Consider the following 24,688-nt stretch of genomic DNA (forward strand, 5'->3'; position numbering starts at 1 on the left):
TGCAATACAAGCTTTTCCAAAAAGTATATTCTTTTGTAAAACTGAAAGATTGCAGAACTTGGATGGAACCTGGGTTAAACCATTAAGTAAATCAAATTGTATCTGATCATGTCACTTATTTTCCTCACTAACTCACTCAACTCACTCAACTCACTAATATGGTGATTAAAATTGCACAATAGATTTTTTTTTCAATTTTAGCATTTAAGCTTGCAGGAAACTTCTTTAGTGGACAAATATTTATTACAGTAGTAGAATAATCGTCAATTCTTTTAAATTGTGAATAATAGTGATTTAGTTGTTGTAATATACAAATTATAATATCTTAAATGAAATTTGAAAACCAGTGGGAGTCATAACTTCATCTATGTGTTACTGTTCAATATACTTGTCCCTCTATCAATCATGTGAAATAATGAATACAGATATAATTGCTCCTGAAATGGGAAAGAAAATATGTATATAGTCTTTGAGGTAAGTCTGCCACCAAGATAATTCACCACAAAATTCATGTGGTTCATTTATCAGCAATAGTCTAGTCTTCACGAACAAGCAGAAAGACTTGGTTGTGTTAATACAGCAAGATAAAATCAGTTTCACAATGGGAGGCTCATAGGGGCCAAGATTTAAGCTCAGACTGCCAGTTTTGTAACTTTACATGAGAAATGTAGCTGTTTTGGATTTAATAGTCTACCCTTGGGCTCATACTTTCTCTCTCCATGTAGAAGGAATGTTGAGAAATCACGTTATATCTCAAAGGTGCAGGGTAACAGAGGCTTTAGAACAAAAGCTAATGGACATATGTTTAAAATATTTGCCTGCTTCAGGTTCTGAAGGCCTGATGCCTCCACTCACAATAATGCTCTCACCTCTCCTGGTCAGTCCTTGGAGAAGAACTTAGCACGTTGGCTATTAAAGATTTGCTTTCCCTTTGCTTGTCCCCCTCCCCGCCTTTTTTAAGGGTTTTGCTTTTAGCTAAATAGCTGTTATCATTAGGTTAGGTTAAAGCCCATTCTTACTCTGAGCAGGCACTTTCTCTTGTGTGTATATGTAGCCTTTAGAGCTTAACTCTTAAGGGCAAATATGAGGGGCTTGGCATGGTGTTCTAACTTCCACTGCATTCATGAAGAAAATAATGGCAAGAAGAGAAGAATGACTCATCCAAAGTGATTCAGTCCGGAGTAGAATCCAATCCAGTTTTTATAGAACCACTTTTTAAAACCACTGTCTCACACTGTCCCACAGCAAACTCTCGGTAACATATAGTTCCAATTTTCAACTACTAAGGGCATAAAATAAATAAATTTTGAGGTCAATTTACAACCTGTCCACTAGCTTATAGCAATAATGAATATCATTACTGATAATAATTGATAGGAAAGTAGAAGGATCCAAGCTAATAGCATTGGTAGGAACCTATACCTCAGAGGCCAATCTGGGCATTATTTCCATTATCATAGTGGAAATTTACCAGTGATTCTAATGGAAGTAGATGCTTTTGCTTTTCCATTCTTCCTGACCAAGGCCGGCAGTGTGTAGGAGAGGTTTGTCATTGATAAAGTACAAAATAGCTTGTATGATTTAGAAGACTCATTACTCTGCCCTCTGTGATTTCCAGCCTCCTTTTCCCTCATACTCTACCTCACACCCCAAACCACATTCATCTCTCCAAAGTCATAATGCTGTTTATAGTCTCATGCCTGTGTACACTGCCAGGTCCAATTGGCAAGCCTTTCTCCACCTTGTCCACCTGGAAAATGTTTTCTAATCTTTCAAGATTTAGAGCTTAAGTGTCCCCTTCCCTATGAACTCTCTCCTAACACTTGCCCAGGAATATTTATACATATTCTACTCTAGCCCTACATACTTCTATGACTTTACAGTTCATTGCATCTCTCTCTCCAACATAAATAAAATTAGTAAGGACACAGATTAAGATCTGATTTCCAAACAAACACAAGATAGATTCACAATAAATTGTTTATAAAACAATAGAAATCTGAAAAACAGAATTCTGTACATTGCCTCAACTTTTCTTCTCTGCGCTTCCTGAATTATCTTCCAGGGTGTTATGGATTTTTTTTGTCCTTTGTCCTTATATTTCTGTACATAAGAGAGCTCTTTGCTCTCGGTGTACACACAGTCAAATCTTATGACAGATACAATAAAAACAGTTGCACACTGCATTTCTTTCTCTGTTTGTCTCAATAATACATGCTATAGAATATCTTTTGTGATCATGCTGTTTCAGATAACAGCCCCGAGGGAAATAGAACACTGATCATTAGTGGTTTTGATTATGCCAAACTGTGCATTGATTTCTTAGGTTAGGTCAGCTTTGTTCATGCATTTTATCCTTATTATGAACAGTGTTGAAAACAACACATTTCAAAATGTTAAGAAAAATAACTTAGAAATTGGACTAAAGTTGATCAACCGAAAGCACAAGTACACCTCAGAATTACCATTTACTGAAATATACTTTGATCAAATCACTATTTTTTAAAAGTAGAGATGTCAGACTTAGTGAAATTGCATGTTTGTTTGTCAACTGTTTTTCTAATAGAAATGCACATGCCAGGCACAGAAGATAACCCTAAAGGATGTGGTTTATTGCCCTGTAGGACATGTAGCAAAGAGATCTTATCTTAGTCTAACATTCTTTACTAAATTGCCTATAAGTACTCAGTTCCTTAACTGTTCTTTGAAGCACCATTCCCTTTTTTACTATTTATGTCATTAATTAATGAATTGAATAACATCTTTGACAAGTGTTTATTTTGTATTTGTAGGAAATTTTTCAAAACTTTTTTGAAATTATATTTTAAATCCCCTCCTTTTAGCTGGGGTCTATTGGTCAGAAGGTCAAAAAGTTTCAGAATGTGGTCCTCATTCTGGTATCTACATCTAGTATATTGCAACTTATTTCAGCTTTTGTGTGGTTAAATGAATTTACAAAGGAAGTAATCTAACTTCAACTAAAATAAGTCTCACAAAATAGGTAATTTCAAAAAACACCTTCAAGGAAACTGTAAATTAAAAATCATATTAATGATCTAAACCAACAAGGTAAACCAAAAATAAAAATTTGCAGAGCTGACATTTTAAATTCTAAAATGAATTCTTCACTTGAAACATAGAGGTTAAAAAATGAGGATGTAATCAGATATAACAATAAAGTCAGCACAAGTACATGAAGTCATAAAATCTACTTGAACTATGGATATAAATCCATAACCACTGCTATTAACAAGAACTTTACCTAAGTGAATATTGTACAAATTGTTCCTTGGTGAGGATTTTTTTTTTTTCAATCTATGACAATCATTAAAAGCAATATCATTATAAATTAAACTAGAACCAGCTCTTTGAAATGCTATATAAAAAACGTTAAACCAATGTTTTAAAAAATAATTAGGCATAAACGATCATATATGCGGATATATGTGTTACATATATATGAAGTAATCATATCTGTGTGAAAACAATGCTTATACACACACATCCATTCAAGCTAAAAGGATTTTTGAACTAAAACACATTAATCATTTCAAAACATTTAGTTTCAGCTTTGTCTTATAATTTAAAATTTTCTCTTGTGCATGTTTATTGCATATGAGTGCAACAGGACATGCATATATAATACAAACAAATATAACTCTATCAGCGTCCCCTAAAGTTGTATTTCTTGGTTTGCTTTACTGACAGGGCGTGCTATCCAAAAGTTTGGAGACCATTTCTCTAAGCCTTAAGTGAGAGATATAAAAGACAGAAGATAACACATGGTCCTCACAGGGGAGGTTGGTGACAGCATTGGAGGCAAAAGCACCTTTCAACTGTTTCTGAGTCCCCTTACACTTGTCTTATTTGCATCTATTACACATCTCACCTTGTGGTCCACATAACTACCAGAGCAGGTTATACTTACTTTCTTCTCCAAACCCTGAATTCATATGCTGTGTCTATTGCAGGATAAAAAGAAGAAGAAAAAAAAACTCATAAGGATGCTCTACACGTTTTGTTTTGTATTGTTTTGTTTTTATTTTAGTTTTGTTCTCCTCGTCTTCCTGATTTTTTTTTTCTTTCCATGTCCCTGATTTTTTTTTTTTTAACACTAACAGTCAAACTTGTTCTCCACCCCAAAATATTATTTCATGATTCAGGGCCCGACCCCTTTTCCATATGCTGTTTCTCAGTTAAGTATATTATACTTAAGTATATGTGTATCTGTATCCTCGTTCCATTTGCCAACTTCTTATTTATCTTTCAAAACTTGGATTCAACGTTTCTCCATCAAATGAGTGTGTGCATGTGTGTTTCAAAAACATTTTCCAAAGTTAAATCTGAAATCATTGGCAAGGCCTATGTGGAAGACAAGCTTTTGGGAATCATAGGGAGAGTCATTTAAATTGAGAATGTGTAGATTGAGAAGGGTTAAAACCAAAGTGTATTATTCACATTTAGGAAGAAACAAAACAAAAAAAATTAGAAGAAAATGAAAGAAACTTCTCAGTGACATAGGAGAAAATTCTGGATAAGTTCTCAGCACAGAAGCGAAAGGAAGTGACTCTTTCAAGAAAGAAGGATAATCCAGCACTATCAAAGCACCAGAGAGGTCCAGAAAATGCAGAGATGTCTCAAAATATTTTGAAAATGAAACTTATTGGTGACCCTAGTTAAAACAACATCTGTTCTACAGTGGACTAATAAGTAAAGGGAAGGGGAAGATGTACAAACTGAGTAGACAGGCTAATTTCAACTTCTTGAGTAAAGATGGAATTAAATAGAACAAAGAATAGAGTCAAGGATGGAAACAAGAAAGGGTTTCACTATAGTTGTTTCAAAGGTATGAGAAAAGCCAGAATTTTCTGGATGAAGAAAAATAATAGCATATGTGAAGAAAGAGGGTAGATATAGAAGGGACTTCATGCATATAAAAAGAAGAGACACATTCGCTAGAATGTGGGAAGAACATAAAAAGATGCTTATTCCAACAGGATAGAAAGAAAACAGAAGGATGAGAAGGATAAGTAGAGAAATGGGAAGGTCTTCTATCATAAAGACTTTGATTTTCTCAAAAAGCTTCCCCTGATGTCCACACCCACCCATAAGTATTCCTATAAAGTTATTCACTTTCTTCTTTCTGTCATCTCTTCTTTTTTTTTTTTTTTTGCGGTACACGGGCCTCGCACTGCTGTGGCCTCTCCCGCCGCGGAGCAACAGGCTCCGGACGTGCAGGCTCAGCGGCCATGGCCCACAGGCGCAGCCACTCCGCGGCACGTGGGATCCTCCCGGACCGGGGCACGAACCCGCGTCCCCTGCATCGGCAGGCGGACCCTCAACCACTGCGTCACCAGGGAAGCCCTGTCATCTCTTCTTGCTTATACATTTTTTCTAGCACACTCTAAATGCTAATTGTTGATTAAAGCATCTTCACACACAGTCCCCTCCCTCAATTAGCTATGAATTACCTGAGTATTCGACTGTGTCATATTTGTTCCTACATGTTAAGCCTTGTGCAAAGTGCCTGCCATATTTTAGGCTGTTAATTTCAGTTTAGTTTTGGAATAATAAGTTGAAGAGTGGAAAATATATATTTCAATGCATAACACTTTACCAGTGCTGTTGAAATTCTGAAAAATCAGATATTTGCAGCTAATCCTCTTATCAACTGAGAAAGTGGTTTATCTGTCATTTATCCTTCTATTAATTCATATTCATTCATTCATTTATAGATGAAAGAATCCAGACACCTAAGTCACTGGGCCCCTGCAAGGTACTTACAGGGCAGCTCAATCTGACTTATGGGTAAAGTCTATTTTCCCTTCAGGTATGAAACCTCAAAACTTGACTTTAGTAGTACACACTCTAATCAAGTAAGCTAACTCAACTAGAATGGTCCTTACATAATCAAGAGTCAATGCCCTTAAAAAGAAAACTTTTCTAAATTAAAAGGTAATGCAATAAGAAAGGGTGACGCATAAAATATTTGGTTAAAATTGGAGTTCTCTGGTCTGTGAGAAGGAATATCATTATCTGGAAATCAAAATCATTAAAATACAGTTAAGGACATTGGAAAAAAAATAAAGGAATACAGTAATTTAAAAGTAGCTTCCTAAATAAAACCATTATCCCTCAAAGCACAGCTATTCAAAAAAAAAAAAAAGAAAGAAAGAAAACTGTGAAAAAGAGCTTGATTCAAAGATCTCCTTATACACTGTACACTACAAACCAAGAATACAAAATAATGTACATAAAAGCCAATGTTTTCATAAAAGAAGTCATAAAGGATTTCATGTTTTTCTTTCTGTAAAATTAAGAAAAGCAGCCCACAATGCAATGTTAATTATACCTCAACTGTCTCATTTTAACCATTATTACTGTTGGAATGTAATTATAGATTAGAAACCTATTCCAGATAAAGGAGACCTATAGTAACCAAAAAAAAAAAAAACTTGATAGTTTTTTTCTAATAAAGAGGATGGCGAATGTATATTTTCTTTTAATAAGGCAACTATTGGAGTGAAATGTAAAAAGAACTCATTATTATAAATCTGCATAAAAATTGGATTCAAATTCACTGCTGGTTATCTATTGTAATTTACAGGAAGCTGGATACTCGTTCTACTAGTCACTGCAGAACTAGTTGTGGGAAACATAAACCAGACCAGTCAGAATTGCCCATTCACTAGCTTTTTAAAAGCTCTAAAACATCTGTGCAATGGTTTTCTTTTAAATATAGAATTGTGAAATACAGAATCAGGAACTCTGATTGAATTCTTTTTATTAGGTATCCAATTAATACTGTAACATGCACAAATCCTAAATGTCCAGTGTTGTGAATTTTTACAGATATATGCAGTACAGGGATGGATAAAGGGAACATTTCTGGCAGCCCTCATAAGCCCTACCATTTAATGTTTCCAAACCTCCAAATACTTTCTAACTTCTAACACCAAAGGTAAAATTTATCTATTCTTAAACTTTATGGAAATAAAATCATGCATATGCCCTCCTTGGTGTTTAACTTGTTTGTATAGTGTCATATGTGTGAGACCCATCTTTTTTTTTTTTTTTCATTCTACTGTTAATGGACGTTTGGGTTGTTTTCAGTTCTTACTTATGAATATTATTTCCATACACATTTTATACACATGTTTTTAGGGTATATATACTCATTTTTGTAGATATGTACACCTATCTATTTTGGGAAGACATGCTGGATCATAAAATAACTTATGCTTAGCTTTACAAGGTAATGTGTATAATGCCCACCAGGGCCTTGATTGATATAATCCCTTAGTCTATTTTTGTCATAAAACACAAAATCTGTGCATTCAAAATGTATCTAGGCATTCAACATGTATCTACTGAAAGGAGACTTTAAAATTTTCAATCACACAGAAACACCAGAGAACCAGATCGTATTTTGGAGGGTGCTTCATCAATAACCCATATAAAATAGAGCTGACATAATTTCACTTGAAGTCATCATTTTCGACCTTTTCAAAGAATGATTTGGCTTTTAATCAGAAATCTGTGTTTCATTTTGAACAAGGAACTCATCATCCCAATTCAACTATTTCCATACAAATGAACCACTTTCCATGTTATAAGCTTAATAATGAACAGACTTGCACTCCTACAAACCTGTGCAAGAGTTCCGGCAGAAGACCACTCTGATCTAGCTGAATATGAAGTGTGTCCAGTGTGTTTAAAAGTTATCCTCTCTCACTGCTCTGAAGGGGTAAGGGGGTAAACACTTGTTGGCTATGATCAACCTCCACTGAGTCAACCACTCTTGAATTTATCAGGGATACTTTGAAGTAAATTCTTTATGTCCCTCTCCTCCCTATTGTAAATAGAAACAATAGATAGCAGTTTAGGACAAGCTCAATGTAAATGGAAAGGGGGGGTGGTAAAAGATATATCTTTGCTTAGTTTGTATATATATGAAATTGTAGGTTAGATATAGTTCTCCCATTGATTGGTTGTGTACATTTAGACAAATAAGAATTTCTTTAAGCCTCAGTTTTCTTATCTGAAAATGACATTCATATAATTTCTTTGCAAGAATGTATCAAATGTGATAAACCCGGTATCCTATAAATGGAACATATTTTGTCATAGTATACTTTGTCATGTTATTACTATGATGAGAATTTATTTTATTCTTTTCAAAGCATTTCCCCATTATTTTATTTTACCATTAATGATACTTTGAGGATGAATAGAACATGCATTATTATTACCATGTGCAGAGAGGAAGCTCTGTCCTGGCTTATGATTGCATGAGAGAAAGAGGACAAAGGTCAATCACTCCTTCCTCCTAGTTTGGTTCTTTTTCTCCTGCATCTTTCTTTCTTCTAATAAATTGATTCATAAGTGCATCATACTTCTATCTCTTTCTGTGTAATTCTGTGTGTTCTTCAAAGATTTTCATGTCTCCCATGTCACTAAACATAACTCCCTTATAAAAGGAGCTCTCTTCAGTGCTTATTTCTAGGTCATTGCTGCTCAGCCACTGTCTAACTTTTTTTTTTCGTTTTACTACTTCATATATTAGCATCATCTTCCTTTCTAACCCTTTGCTTATAAAACATATTTTGGACTGAATGAGCTGATGCAGAATACTCACATACCTTAATCTACAACTTTCCCATCACTAAAAGGATGAACAGAAAGAAGGCAGGGAAGCAGGAAGGAAGGGAGGGAGGAAAGAAGGAAGGAAGGAAAGGAGAATGGAAAGAAAAAAATTAGCTAATTTTTCTATTGGCTCTCTTTACCAAAGCCATGTTTCAGAGACTCAACATTGAATGCAGCTCTTTTCTCAATCTGGAGGTCCAGTGGTTCCCACTGTAGTTAATTCATAAACCAGCAAGTGTGGTCCCATATTTTCACCCTGCCTATTCAAGTTGATGGCATGGCTTTCAGGCATATGTTCCTATGGTTGTATGATGGTTGCTACTCTTCCAGATACCGCAGTCTCATGAAACCAAGTCCAGGGACAAGATAAGGAAAAAAAAATGTCACCCTCGACTAGCTTTTAAGATGGATAGCAGTGTTTCTTGGGGACTTTACTTTTTGTCTTATTGGCCCAAACTTCACCCCAAGATCATCCCAAATCCTACAGTGGAAGGTAGAATGACCTAGATTATTTTAGATGAATCCAAATTTCCCTCCTGGGCTGGACATGAATACATGAAAATAATTAAGATTCTCTTTCAAAGGAAGACAAAAAATACCGGCTGCCCTGCGAGCCGACAGTGTTTGCCATGGCCCTCTCAGGGCTGGAGTGGGATATGTCACAGAAGTGATAATTTCACCCCAAATTTCCCATTGACCTAGTTTCTCTTGTTGTTCTTTCTCTATTATGGATTGCTGAGTGCAATCATTATGGAGTGCTTTACCTTGGGCTTGCTAGGAAGAGGGTTTTCTCCTGTTATTTCTGTATCTATATAGCAGAGGGATTTGGACAATTTATTTGCCCTGTATGGTCTGTGTCAGCCCCAAAGCATTGCAGCTATGAACTCTTGTTATTTGTAGCGACATTTCCCTTCTCTCTCGCCCCTTTCTCTCCCAATACTTAATCTTGCATATTTCCCATTTCACTGAGTGCCTTCTGGGGCACTAGTTCCAATTAGCAGCTTTTCACAAGCTATTGCTTCAAGTACTTATTTTTTTCCTGGTCTTATTATTAAATTATAAGTCTATTACTATTGGTGTTTTTGAAATCTATCTGCCAGATAATCTGTTATAATACTTTGCAAGTTTATGTTGTGTCCCAGCAGAGATGCCAAAGAGAAATGAGTTTTGATTGTCACAGAAATTCAGTTTCAAGTGCAGGAAAAACTGACTGGGAAGGTTATTAGCCTCTGAATTAGCTGCTGAGAAAGCTTTGAAGTCATCTTCCCTAGAGATCTTTCATAAAAGGCTAAGTGTGCCTGTGATGATTTAGAAATTTTTAACTGTCCGGAGAAGAGAAGGAGGATGATTCTTAAGTTGTATACAATTATATCCTGACTGTTTCAAGCCTCTAAATCTTCTGTAAAGCACACTGATTGGACAGTTTGTGAGAATGGCCATAAATCTGGAGGCCTGTAGGGCCATGAGGATAATGTCAGGATACCCTCCCCAGCTGCTGAAAGGTACTTAAGCATGTAAGGCTATATAAAGTGGCCTGGGCTGCCCTGTAGTCCTCTAGGAAAGACACTCATCCAGGAAGCATCTCCTGCATCCCTGACAGAGTGTAAGAACCATGTGCCATAAAATCCCTAATGATATGCAAGTAATTAGAGGAAGTTTTATCTTTTCAATCATGGAAGTATTGTTTGCAATGAAGTATGTCAAGGGTTAGTAAATTTTGAATTCAAATGATGATACTTTGAGAAAATCCCTTTAATTCTGAGGCTCAATGTGGTTTACAAATAATGTGGGTACACAGTCTTGAGACAACACAAACCATTGCTTGAGTCCATGGTACATCCTCCAGACAGGCCCTGTGAAGCCACTGGGACTAGAAACAGTCCTTTAAAGAAAAAAAAAGGGTTGAGGATGTATCTGCTGGGTCCTGCACACCTCCTAATGTTTCATCTGACAAGGTTTACTCCCAAGTGATTGATTCCCCTCGGTTTTAGGTTAGGTCACCCAGCCCCTCCATATAACTTCCAGAAAGTGAATTCCAAGGCCAAAGTTTCACTTGAGCCACCTGCCTTATCGGATTTCAGAAGTAGAGAGGAGCCAGACCTTCTGTATTCCTGCAATTGCTGAGGTTCTTGCCTCATTGGGGTCAGTGGAAGTCATACTAGAGTGGCTTTGGGAAATTTCCTTGCAAAAATTGGTTAGGTATGCTTGTGAGAGCCTGTGGAATTTCTACAGTTTGCTTCTGTTTGGAAATAGGAATGAGGTCATCAGCTCAAGATGACAATGTCTGTGTTTGTGTTAGATGTTTGCATAAGAAGGGAATGGTGTGAAATCATTGTCTAGAAGAAAAGGAGAGTGAATTGCCTCTGATGATGGAATAGGAATATAGTCTCAGGAGAGCAGGCAACAGCAGCAGTGACCAAGACTTTTCACTGAACATGGAGCTGAGACTTACGGAAACAAGGGAATCTGGGGCAGTGCAGGGACTAGGTTCCTGTGCAGAATTTTTTTGTTTTGTTTTGTATCACCTGCATCAACTTTCCAAGTCATGGCAGTAAATACTGATTGATCACTAATGTGTATCCATAGATAGTTGGAGAGGTACAATGCAAGGAAGTTATAATATGAGAAAAACACGAATGACTAGTTTTCTACTCAAATACCTAAAAATCTAGATTTGGGGATAAAAATAAAAAGATAAAAAGTTCAGGGCTTCCCTGGTGGCGCAGTGGTTGAGAGTCCGCCTGCCGCTACAGGGGACACGGGTTCGTGCCCCGGTCCGGGAAGATCCCACATGCCGCGGAGCGGCTGGGCCCGTGAGCCATGGCCGCTGAGCCTGCGCGTCCGGAGCCTGTGCTCTGCAACGGGAGAGGCCACAACAGTGAGAGGCCCGCATACCGCAAAAAAAAAAAAAAAAAAAAAAAAAGATAAAAAGTTCAAAGCATAATGTTAGTAGAAATTTACAGATCCAGATAACAAGCAGTATAAGACCTCAGCAGGAGAGAACACTATGATCTAGAGTGAGCAGGAAAAGTTTGGACTTGATCCAGCCTAAGGAAAATAGGTAAGACTTAATAAGCAGTGATGCAGGACACAGGGACACAGAAGCCAGGACAATGGTAGAGGCTATGAGGAAGGACACTAGGCATTTCTGGTCTCCTATAAATAGATATGGCTGATGAGATCGTCACTGAGCAGGACCCTATGGGGCCTTCCTGGAACAGATACCCTCCTACCATGTCCTCCGCCTACCTCTTGTTTGTAGAAAAACTTTAGCCTCCTAGTTCTTCCCCTATATCCAAAGAATAAATTTAATGAGAGAAGCGCAAAAGTGCAGAAACAAAGGAAAATAGTCAACAAGACAAAATAATAATAGTTCAGATATTAAGCAAAGTTAAGAATCTTTAGTTCCTCCTCAAGGGCTACAGATAATATTCTGAGCCATATCCTTTGAGCTGTTCTGCAGATACTGAGACTCCCACCAGGTGGAAGAAGTTAACTACTTGATGACCAGACTACAGCCATGACATAAGCTGCTCCATCTTACACAGTTCTGAGAACTGGCCTCAAGGAAATGGGAACAAAGTGACCCGGGAACTGAAGATTAACTGTACTTATAAAACAATCAAGATGATGCTGATCAAACCAAATCCAAACAGGTGAGTGGGTCATGCTTCCTTCAAGCTGAGTAATTGAAGAAATTTTAATGAAGAGACTATTTACAAAGATGAGAGCAGGGGAAACACAAGGCACGGGGCAGTAAGAGTAGAGAGCCATTGCCTCTCCTAAGCAGCAAGGGGAGGGAAAGACTACCAGAAGGCAGAGAGAAAATTCTATAGAGAAGGATTTATGACAGTAACTCTAACCTTTGTTAGAGAACTGTAGCCAAAACCAGGTGATGCAAGAAGAAGGAGTACTCTGACCTCACCTTCCTCATCTCTGTAATCTCCTGCCAATGCCAAAATAAGAGACCAAAGAACAAGGGATCCCACTGGTATAATTCATATGGGTTAATATCCTGAGAAAAGAGCAGGTAGAAAAATCCAGGAATGGATCAAGAGGGACAAACGTAAGAGGTCCAGCACAGAGACAACGAGCTGATAAATTTCCCTTTTGCATGTACTAGTTCAAATTGGGGTTCTAACATTTGCAAACTAGAACAGTCACTACTAATGCACTTGAAATTCCCCTTTCCAGTTTTAATCAAGTGCCTGCCTTGTCCATTTCAGTGATCTCTAACACAGGACTTATGCAAAAAGGGTGATGATGAAAGAGGTGGGATTAGCAGCTGATATATTAAACAGTCAGTTAACCCAGGAGACTCCCTCTATTTTTTCCCCAAAAACAGGCAGTAAAGACAGCATGACTGAAAACATTCTCTAAGCCAATGAGACACCTGCTCACTTCTGTTCTTTCACTTAATCTTGACAACCGTTAAATCTCTCCAGATTAGTTTTCACCCTCAACAGGTCTGCCTACCTAAATCACAAATGTTTTATTTGACTATATCCCAGCAAATCAACCCACTGTTCCACCATATCAATTTCTGGTGGAAATCAATCATGCAGCTTCCCTATTCTGAGCTTGAATATATACCTGTATATGCTTGTCAAAGAGTTTTGCCCTCAGCTCACCACACTCCCCATCAGTCTTGTAACCAGGCATAGTGAGAAGGTGAAGTTTTCCAATATAAAGGTTTTAGGAAGCTAAATGAACACTTTGTCCCAAGAACTTCTAGATCTTGAACTCTGAAATTCAACCAAGACAAAAGAGTGAAAACAGGATCTGTTCCTGCTGTTTATGCCCCAGAGCCCCCTCCCCACCCTTTGTTGATGTTGTTATTGGGAAGACTGGAAAGGAGAAGGTAGGTGGAGGAAGTTAGATCTCTTGGAAACAGTTGAGTGCTGGCCGTCCTTCAGAGGAACTCAGCTGGGCCACCAAGCATAGCCATTTTCTGAACTCTGCCTCATTTCTTAAATAAACTAGGTCAATATGAATACCTACTATAAGATATGGTAACCAATGAGTAATAGAAAAATGGACCAACATTCAGAAGCCATGCCAGCCTCATGGAAAAATATGGGAAGAAAAAGAGGAAATTGGTTTTCTATACTTTTCTTTTTTCATGTGTAGTTCTTATGTATAAAGCACTGTTATGTGCTTCAAATAACATGCTTTCATTAGATCTTGAGAACACACAAATAAGGCATATATTCTTTCCTTTTGGTGAAGGTTACTTGCACCTAGTCCAGACTAAGTCACAACGGGGCAAAGCACAGGCTATGACGATTGTAGATTTCCAAAATGCATCTGTGGGTCATTCTGAAATATTTGCAGAAATACCACAAAATGAGGTGTCCTTAGAAAGTAATGAGCATTCACTAAGTGTCAGACACTCTTCTAAATGCTCTATAGTTAATTCTTATAACACACTGTGATGTAGCTGCTACTTACTGTCCTTACCCAGTTAGCAGAGAGGGAAACTGGGACACAGAGATTGTTAATGACTTGCTCAGCATCACAGGGCTAGTAGTAAACAGAACCATAATTCTAACTTGGCCAGTCTAGGTCCAGAATACCTGCAAACTTTTTTTAGAAAATGTAGTCACTGACACTGTTCATGAAGGAGAAGTTAACTCAGATACTAAGATATTTTAACAATCATGTTCTATTAAAGGTGGCTTTTTTTTTTTTTTTTTTTTTTTTTAGCAGTACGCGGGCCTCTCACTGCTGTGGCCTCTCCCGTTGCGGAGCACAGGCTCCGGACGCGCAGGCTCAGCGGCCATGGCTCACGGGCCCAGCCGCTCCGCGGCATATGGGATCTTCCCGGACCGGGGCACGAATCCGTGTCCCCTGCATCGGCAGGCGGACCCTCAACCACTGCGCCACCAGGGAAGCCCTAAAGGTGCTTTCTAATGGTCAGGAAAATAATGAATTATGGCCATTTTGTATTTTAAAGGTGTATCAAAAGCTGATATTACACTATTTCATAAAAGCAAAGTTATAGAAAGAGATTTGCTTCCTAGATAGTTATTCCACAGTATAGCCTAAATATAATACTAATATAGTTTTCTAATTATATGTATTTTAGAGTTTCACGGGACATCACAGTTATGTCTATGAATCAAACACAGTCTGAAGCGTAAGTAGCACTTTGTAGTGTATATAGATGTCAAATTATAATGTTGTACATCTGAAACTTAAAACGTTCATACCAATTTCATGTCAGAGATTAATACACAAGTTTATATTTTCTGTGAAGTCTTGGCTTAACTGCAACTCAAAGCTGAGAACGCCCTCCAGCCTTGTTCAATTGATAAAGCATTATTTTCATTTTTATAAATAAAAAGCAGGAACTCATTGTGCTGTATGTCCAAGATTACAAAGTCAACATCAGAATCATAATTCACACCCAAGTCTGTCAGACTTTAAATTCTACACTCTAAAGACAATATCAGAAAATGGGGCTGGCAAGCTTGAAAGTCCACTCATCCAGAAATTTCAAAATCAATTATTCCTTTCAAAGCTAGGGAAGGTTTTGCAAAATCTGTTGAGCAAAATCCAGTGTAGCTAGTTCATTCACAGGACACTACGTATTTATGGACCTCACGAATGTGAAGGTTTCTTCAACACAGTAGCAGTCACTCACACAAGTTGGGGCCAAATCTAGCTCTCACCTTGTCCCTGGCATATGGCAAAAAAGAAAAAAAAAAGCAAAACTCATCATGCTCCCACTGTTTGAAATGTCTGAGGATTGGTTTAGCACAGCAAGATGGAAGGATGGATTTTACCAGATGCAGTAATCTGGTGATGAAGTTCTGCTAAAAACAGTTTAACATGAAATTTTGTAAGAGGAGGGTGCGCACAAGGCTGTGAGCACACAGAGGTGAGGCATCTACATCGAACCTGGGAAATAAGAGAAGATTTCATTGTATGGTGAAGCTCCAGCAGTTTTTGAAGTAATTCTGGCTCATCAAGGAGTCCAGGATTCAAACGACATGCATAAAAACCAATCTCACATGGTGTCTGTTTTATCATTGATATTCTCAGGCGGTTATAAAATGTGCCTGTCTCAGAATTAGTACTTGATAAACATTTCTGAGTGTAAGGTACAAAGCATATACATTCCTAAATAGATCTTCCTTGGATGTGAAATATATTTATGTATTTACTTATATTTCTGCCATGACTCTTTGTATCACCTTAAAAAATGCTATATGTACTTCTAAAAAAAAAAGTTATATTTAAGGGTAAGCACCTGGTACCTGCAGAGGACAACGCAGGGACACCTAGCACTATGAAGAGGTCAGGGAAAGTAACCAAATTCGTTCATTCACCTGTTCATTCTACAAGCCTTTTGTGAAAGTCTATTGTATGGCAGGAGCTAGAGAATATCAGGATACATCAGTTTTGATGTTTTAGCCTCAGAGAGGTCTGATAGATGCTGGTCCTTCTGTGCGGACTGGCCTTCCCCAAATCCTCAGGGGTTTTCAAAGGGCACACCATCAACATACTGGATGGGGCAGTTTTCTGTTGTATGGCACACTCCAATGCGTTTAGCAGCCCTGCCTGTGCTCACCAAATGGCAGGAGAATTTCCCACTCATTGGGCCAACGAAAAATATACCCTTGCGTTTTCAGTTGCTTGCTTGAGAAAGCTGAATGACTTCTGGTTGAGAATCATATTTGGCAAAAATAAAACCTACATCTTAGCTTAATCTAAAGATTAGAGCATGGGCTTCCCTGGTGGTGTAGTGGTTGAAAGTCCTCCTGCCGATGCAGGGGACGCGGGTTCGTGCCCCGGTCCGGGAGTATCCCGCATGCCGCGGAGCGGCTGGGTCCGTGAGCCATGGCCGCTGAGCCTGCACATCCGGAGCCTGTGCTCCGCAATGGGAGAGGCCACAATAGTGAGAGGCCCGCGTACCGCAAAAAAATTTTAAAAAATTAAAAAAAAAAAAATAAAGATTGGAGCAGCAGTGATCTAAGAGAAGCAGAGAGAGTGCAGAGATGATTATGAATAAAACTACTGCTTCTGCTCCGCTTCCTGTTCCTACTAAAAGCCATTCTGTGCCCAAACCAGAATGCATAGAAAGCTTCTCACTTTCAAAGCCTGTATGCTGTTCAGTTCATCGGAAGCCTAGGTTTGGAGGGCAGCAGGGGCCTGGAGAATGATAACAGGTGAGAAGGTGAAATTGGCATCAGAATTTGATAGTAGCAGATGGGGCTACTCAGGGCCGATGCTCCTGCTGTCTCTCCCTCTCTTTCCACTAATCTAGATCAATATATCTATATGTCTATATCTACATCTACCTATCTATACATACATATATATGAATATATGTTCATATGTATTACTTTGCATGAATGTGACAAGGACCATTTATACACTTAGATGTTATATGTGTGGTGAAGGACAGAACAATAGAAGACACGTTTCCCTCTAAAGTTCACAACTTTTCTGTAAATGCAAAGTTCACAGGGCCATGTGGTAACCTTCCTTTATTTCCAGAACCTGCATGGTTTAGGCACATAGTAGGTATTAATAACAGTGAATTGAGTTGAATATTTTATGGAAGCAACCTAAGTGTCTATCGACAGATGAATGATTAAAGAAGATGTGGCACATATATACAGTGGAATATTGCTCAGCCATAAAAAGAAATGAACTTGAGTTATTTGTAGTGAGGTGGATGGACCTAGAGTCTGTCATACAGAGTGAAGTAAGTCAGAAAGAGAAAAAGAAATACTGTATGCTAACACATATATACGGAATCTAAAATAAGGAAAAAGGGTGGCTCTGAAGAACCTAGGGGCAGGACAGGAATAAAGACGCAGACGTAGAGGATGGACCTGAGGACACGGGGAGGGGGAAGGGTAAGCTGGGATGAAGTGAGAAAGTGGCATGGACTTATACACACTACCAAATGTAAAATAGATAGCTAGTGGGAAGCAGCCGCATAGCACAGGGAGATCAGCTCGGTGCTTTGTGACCACCTAGAGGGGTGGGATATGGAGGGTGGGAGGGAGATGCAAGAGGGAGGGGATATGGGGATATATATGTATAGCTGATTCACTTTGTTATGCAGCAGAAACTAACACAACACTGTAAAGCAATTGTACTCTAATAAAGATGTTAAAAAATTTTTTATTGCAGTATCCTTGATTAACAATGTTGTTAGTTTCAGGTGTATGGCAGAGTGATTCAGTTGTACACACACATATATATTTTTTTCAGATTCTTTTCCCTTATAGGTTATTACAAAATATTGATTATATTTCCCTGTGCTATACAGCAGGTTCTTATTAGTTATTTATTTTATATATAGTAGTTTGCATATGTCAATCCAAATCTCCCAATTTATCCCCCCTCCCTTAACCCTGTTAACCATAAGTTTGTGTTCTACAACCGTGACTCTACTTCTGTTTTGTAAATAAGTTCATTTGTACATTTTTTTTTAGATTCTACATATAAGTGATATTATATGATATTTGTCTTTCTGTGTCTGACTTACTTCATTTAGTATGACAATCTCTATGTCCATCCATGTCATTGCAAATGGCATTATTTCATTTTTTTTAATGGCTGAGTAATATTCTATTGTATATAAGTACCACATCTTCTTTATCCATTCCTCTGTTGATTGACACTTAGGTTGCTTCCATGTCTTGGCTATTGTAAATAGTGCTGCAATGAACACAGGAGTGCATGTATCTTTTTGAATAATGTTTTTTTCCTGGTATATGTCCAGGAGTGGGATTGCTGGGTCATATGGTAGTTCTATTTTTAGTTTTAGTGTGTATTATTAGGGGTAGTTAGAGCTTCTAAATCCAGAATGCTTTATTTGCAATTAAGCCCCACCTGGTGGTGTAACCGAGGCTGTATCAAGAATGGTGTTTGCACACGTTACCACCCACTGTTTCCATGGTCCAGGGGCCAGGAGCTCATTTACTAAATCAATACCTATTATTTATTAGGTAAATACAGGGTAAGCATCAAATTTAGGCACAGTTGAAAAGACAGCATCTATATGCCTTAACTTTTAAAAACTTATTAGCTTTGAAATAGGAAATAAACTTTTCTCTGTTCAGTAATAATTATTTAAAAAATTCAGTCTATAGTTTAACAAGTGTGAAAAATGCAGGTGTTTAGATTAGTATCATGGCTCATGGAGAGGCCAGTTGAGAAGACTGGTAGCCTTTCACTGAAATGGGAAATGCAACAGAAATTCAGTGGCACTAGTTCTATAAAACTCAATTTTCTTTATTTTTCATGAATGGTCAAATTGGCAGATGGAGGAATGTTCCTTTATTTATATTCATTCAGGGTATCTTTTGTAGAAAAATGAGCAGAAAGCTATGGAATGATATTTACTCTTTTACATTTCACAGACACAATCTAATGTGTTTGTGTATATGTAGCAGTGTGTGAATTTCTAGTGAATATGAGAGAATAATATGGAATTAATAAACATAATTTTATGGTAACATTTATCTTCTTATAAATTTACATTCTTAAGGATTTTTATTGCTATGTTTTAAAATCTTTGCACTTTTTTTCTGTGGAAAATTTTAAGATTTATCAGCCATTAAAAAAGATATATTTGTCATGTCTGGCATTCATCATGGTTCCTGTATAGTTCAGTTTCCTTTGTTGTGTAATTCACCCTGGGGAACAGATTCTATAACTAATCAATCATTCATCTATCTATGTATTCATTGAGTGGATGTCATCTAAGCATCTAAGAAATCAGATAGGGTGGTATGTCTGGAAAACAAAAGAGAAAAATTCTTCATTTCTCTTTGTAGATCTAGCAATTCTTAAAGTGTGAGACCACCCAAAATATTGAAATAGGCCATTTCTAGACTCAAAGAGTATTCTAGGAGGCCTAGAATTTTCATTATTAAGTCTAAGAGAATTACCTTATTATGGAAAAATAAATATAGAAGAAAAACATGCAATCAACAACTGTCTTCCTAAGAGATTATGACAGTAATATTTTCTGTTATTAGTCAATTATACTTCAATAATAAATGCTCTGCTTGACCAGAAATGCACTATATCCAGTCAACCAATCCCCATATACCAAGACAACTCTGGACTTTATGCAGACATTCCTGACCTATGATGGTTCAACTTATGATTCCCTACTTTATAATGTTGTGAAAGCAATACGCATTCAGTAGAAACCATATTTCGCATCTTGAGCTATGATCTTTTTCTGGGCCAGTGATATGTGGTACAACACTGTCTCAGGACACTGGGCAGTGATAGTGAACCATGCTCTCAGTCAGCCGTATGATTGCAAGGGTAGGGTACTCAATCCATACACTTAAAACCATTCTGCATCCATACAAGCATTCTGTTTTTCTTTTTCAGTGCAGTATCCAATAAATTATGTGAGATATTCAACACTTTATCATAAAATAATCTTTGTGTTAGATGATTTTACCCCACTGTAGCCTAATCTAAGTGTTCTGAGCATGTTTAAGGTAAGCTGGGCTAAGCTATGATGTTTGATAGGTTAAGTGAATTAAATGCATACTTGACTTAGGATATTTTTAGCTTACAGTGGGTTTATTGGCACATAACTCCACGGTGAGTCTAGGAAGATCTGTACTTATTTCCTTGTTCCTTTTTCGTTTTCTATTTTTCTCTTTTGTATTCCTTGTTCTTTCCTCTATAAAACCTTCCCACTTTCTTCCTTACCTTGCAGTTCTCCATGTGGACAATGTCCCCTTCAAGGAGTGTTCAATAAAGTTTGTTTGTATCACCCAAATTGTATTTTTTGATCATTTTCACAGAAGCAAAACCCCACAAATTATAGGGAAATATGGGTATTGTTCTGTGGGATTCTGGGGCCCTGACTATATCTATGACAATGTCTTCTCCACACTCCAGCCCCCCTTTCCCCACACATACCATCTCCATCTTTGAGATGCATCTTTTTTTCTTGATGTAGACAGCTATTTTCTAAATCTTATGCAAAATTCTAAGTAAAAATGCTTTCAACTCCTAGTCCCAAAGCCCTACTGCACAACTACATTTTCCCCTCCACCCAAACTTATACCCATGCAGAAATTCTGTGTCCACCACTGCCCACTCCTGTGTCAGCATCATAAATCTTTTGCTAAAATCTGCTACAGTTGCATTTTTCTGAACTTTTTGAGGCCACGAACAATTTAGCATAGGAGACTTTTCCTGGCTTTTGAATCATTGCTTCTGATCTACAAAAGCTTGCTCATTTTGAGGGGAGAGAAGCATGAAAATCTTTACTGGGTAGCATTAGCTTTTATGTTTCTTCCCTAGGACTTTTCTTCTGTTTTCTATTCAGTTATCTTCCAATTTCATCTTTTCCCATTTGCTTCTCAAAAAAATCTCTACCTTTCTGGCTTCTAAACACCAACCTTCTCTACAGAGCAAACCAGGACAAGAGGTAAGCAAGCAGGGAGATAAACGTGTGAACCTAGTGTGTACATTCCTCTGTGTTGAGTGTTTGTGCATGACCCCTTATGCAAGCGATTTGGAGGCAGTCAGTAAAATGAGATAATGAAAAATGATGGCTGTCACCAAACCACTGGAAAACTTGAATACTTCCAAGATACATTCATTAGCAAAATAAGTATAATGATGACAACATTCATATGATAATTCATACTTTCAAAGAGTTTTTTTTTAATTACAGTACATATTGGACTCTCAACCCATGCTGTGAAATGGCTAAAGAAGCTATATAATTCATTCATGACACATAAGGAGACTGAGTAGGAAAAAAAATTAAATAAATTCCCGGGGAACCCTTAGTGAGTGTGGAGCCAGAACTAAACTTGCTCCCAAACGGCTACCTTCTTAATACACCCTTGCTCTTTTTTTTCTTCTTACTTTTTTCCCTCATGGTTTTGTTTCTGATTTTTCCCCAGATCTTTACAAGATAATATACTGTATCTTTCAGAATAGGAAGATAAATCTTGGTAACATGCTTATAGCGGCCAAATTGGCTTTAAATAAATTAGGTTAAAAACAAATCTCTGGCCCATGAGCATATGACAATTTTCAGACAAGAAATGATTTTGAAGTAAGCCCTAGAAAGTGGAGATTTATAAGGGTACTTGTGACTGCCTCTTCATTAGGGAAGGGCTGAAGGGGATTGCAAAACCATGTTTTGGGGTTAGCCTGAAAGTTGGCTCAGGTTTTTCCATAAGATCTTATGCCCTCCAGGCATTTTCCACCTCCAAGGTGTCTTCATGGCTGCAGAGCAATTAATTTGCTGTGTTAGATAATAATTAAGTATTTTCAATATGTGCTGTTCAACCCACACGCAAACACATCTGTGAAGAAGCCTTTGTATGGCCGCCTTCTGTTCTGTTTATTCTTGACAAGTCTTCTGCTGTTCCAAAGAAAATGACTCATTGTGCTGCCTGTTGGACCCAAGTTGAGTAATTTGTCTGCTATGGCTAATATGCCCAGACAATGGGGGCCATTACTAGTTTGTCACATTTAGCCAATAGGGACAAACGTTGTAGGTGTGATATGACACTATAAACGAAGGAACACACATATGTGAGTGATATTCTGCTCTTTAACGTATCTTCCTGTTCTGGATTAAATCAAAAGCAGCTGGAACTTATCACAAGATGGGACCCAGTGCTGGTATTTATAAAATGACTCAAATAAAATCCTCTGGATAATTTCTACTCTGCATGGAAGTTTAATATAACCTTGGTAGTAGCTAATGATATAGGAAATTAACAACTAATTTGTCAAGTGTGTATATTCACATATCTAAAGTCTATCATACTCTAGACATATGAAATTTGGGGTTGTTATTTTTTAACTAATTAAATCCTGGTTTTGTTACTCTGAAAGGACAAAAAAGAATGGCTTTTGCTATTATGTTGATAAAACAAGCTTGAGACATTACAAGTTTTGATTTAGAGTGTTGCTAATACTTTACACATTACGGCTTGCATCCTGCTTCTGCTTTCTGGGTTTAATTTACCCCTGATTGAAATATATCCTTTAATAATTGTTTCAAAAAGGGTCTATGTGTGGTAAACATGCAGAGTTTTGTCAGAATATACCTTTATTTAGATTTTCTCTACTTTAATAAAATGTAGAATTTTGGAGAGAGCTGACATAAGTGGCAGAGTAGCAAGGCTCTGTGTTACTACAGACACACCCAAGTTATAACTAGTTACAGAACAACTATCTATGTGAAGAACCGGAAGACTAGCAGAAAGTATTTCTCACAACTAAAGACTTAAGGAAGGAACCACAGTGAGCCATGTAAAAGGGGTGGAGACGCTGTATAGTCAGAACCCACACTCCTAGGTAGGCGACCCACAAATAGGAGGAATATTACAATCTCAGAGTCCTCCCCAAGGAATGAGTTGTCCAAGCTCCACATCAGATTCCCCACCCTGGGGGTCCTGCACCAAGAAGATGAGCCCCCAGAACATCTGGCTTAAAGACCAGCAGGGCTTGTGTATGGAAGAACAGGAGGGCGATAGGAAACGGAGACTTCATTCTTAAAGGGCACACACAAAACCTCCCACACTCTGAGTCCCAGGGCACCAGCAGTCATTTGAAAAGAGACTTGGTCAGACCCACCTGCTGGTCTTGGAGAGCCTCCTGAAGGGGCAGGAGGAAACTGGACTCCCCCTGAGAATAGAGATTCTGATCGCAGTCATTTGGGGGAGATTGGTCTACTGAGAATGCTGGTCTGAGTCTTTCTGGAATCCCCCTTCTAGCCTATTAGAACTTGGGCTTACCTGCCCACTAGAGGGCTGTCACCAGGCCTGGGCCACCTCAGGTCACACAGACATCTATGTGGGGACCCATACTTACTCTGCAGTGGGCTGGCACACAACCCACACTGATGATTTTATATAATTCAATATTCTCCCCTTTCCTACCACATAGAGTATTCTGCTTTTAAAAAATGTATTTAGTGGTTGGCTTAGATTTTACAGTGCACATTTACAACTAATCTAAAATCAGTTTCAAATAAGACTATGCCACTCTGCAGATAGAGCATGTACCATATAATGTGGTATTCCCAATTCCTTCCCTCATCCTTTACAACACTGCTGTCAGTCACTTCACTTATCCACAAGCTATAATCACCAAATGCATTGTTGCTATTATTATTTGAACAAACCCTACCTTTAGATTAATAAAGATTAGGAAAAATACCACAACATTGTAAATCGACTATAATATAAAATACAAATTAAACTAAAAAAAAGAAGAGAAAAATTAAAGATTTTATTTTACCTTTATTTCTTCTCTAATGTTCTTCCTTTATATATATATATATATATATACACACACCAAAAAAAAAATTTCTGACATATATCATTTTACTTCTCTGAGAAGAACTTCTCTTAACATTTCCTGCAAGAGACGTTTATAGGTAAAAACTTTCCTCATTTTGTATTTGGCTGAGAATGTCTTTATTTTTGTTTCACATTGGAGGATAACTTGCTAGATACAAAAATTCTAGGTTGGTGTTCTGTTTTTCTCTCAACATGTTAAATATTTTCTGCACTTTCCTTTTGCTTGCATGGATTTTAAAGAACAGTCTGATGTAATTTTCATCTTTGTTCCTCAGTAAGGTGTTCTATGCAAAATGTTTTTTTCTTCTCTGGCTTCTTTCTAGATTTTCTCTTTGTCTTTGGTTTTCTGCAGTTTGAACATGACATGCCTAACATAGATTTTTAAAACGTATTAATCCTCTTGGTATTCTCTGAACTTTTTGGATATTATTTGGTGTCTGTCATTAATTTAGAAAATCCTCAGCCATTTTTCTTTCAAATATTTCCTCTGTTCCCTTTGCTCTATCTTATTTTTTATTTTTTATTTTTTTGCGATACGCGGGCCTCTCACTGTTGTGGCCTCTCCCGTTGCAGAGCACAGGCTCCGGACGCGCAGGCTCAGTGGCCATGGCTCACGGGCCCAGCCTTCATCGGCAGGCAGACTCTCAACCACTGCGCCACCAGGGAAGCCCTGTTCTATCTTATTCTTGTATTCCCACTATGTGTCTGTT

The sequence above is a fragment of the Orcinus orca genome, chromosome 7 (assembly GCF_937001465.1).
Source record: "Orcinus orca chromosome 7, mOrcOrc1.1, whole genome shotgun sequence".
Classification (NCBI taxonomy): Eukaryota; Metazoa; Chordata; class Mammalia; order Artiodactyla; family Delphinidae; genus Orcinus; species Orcinus orca.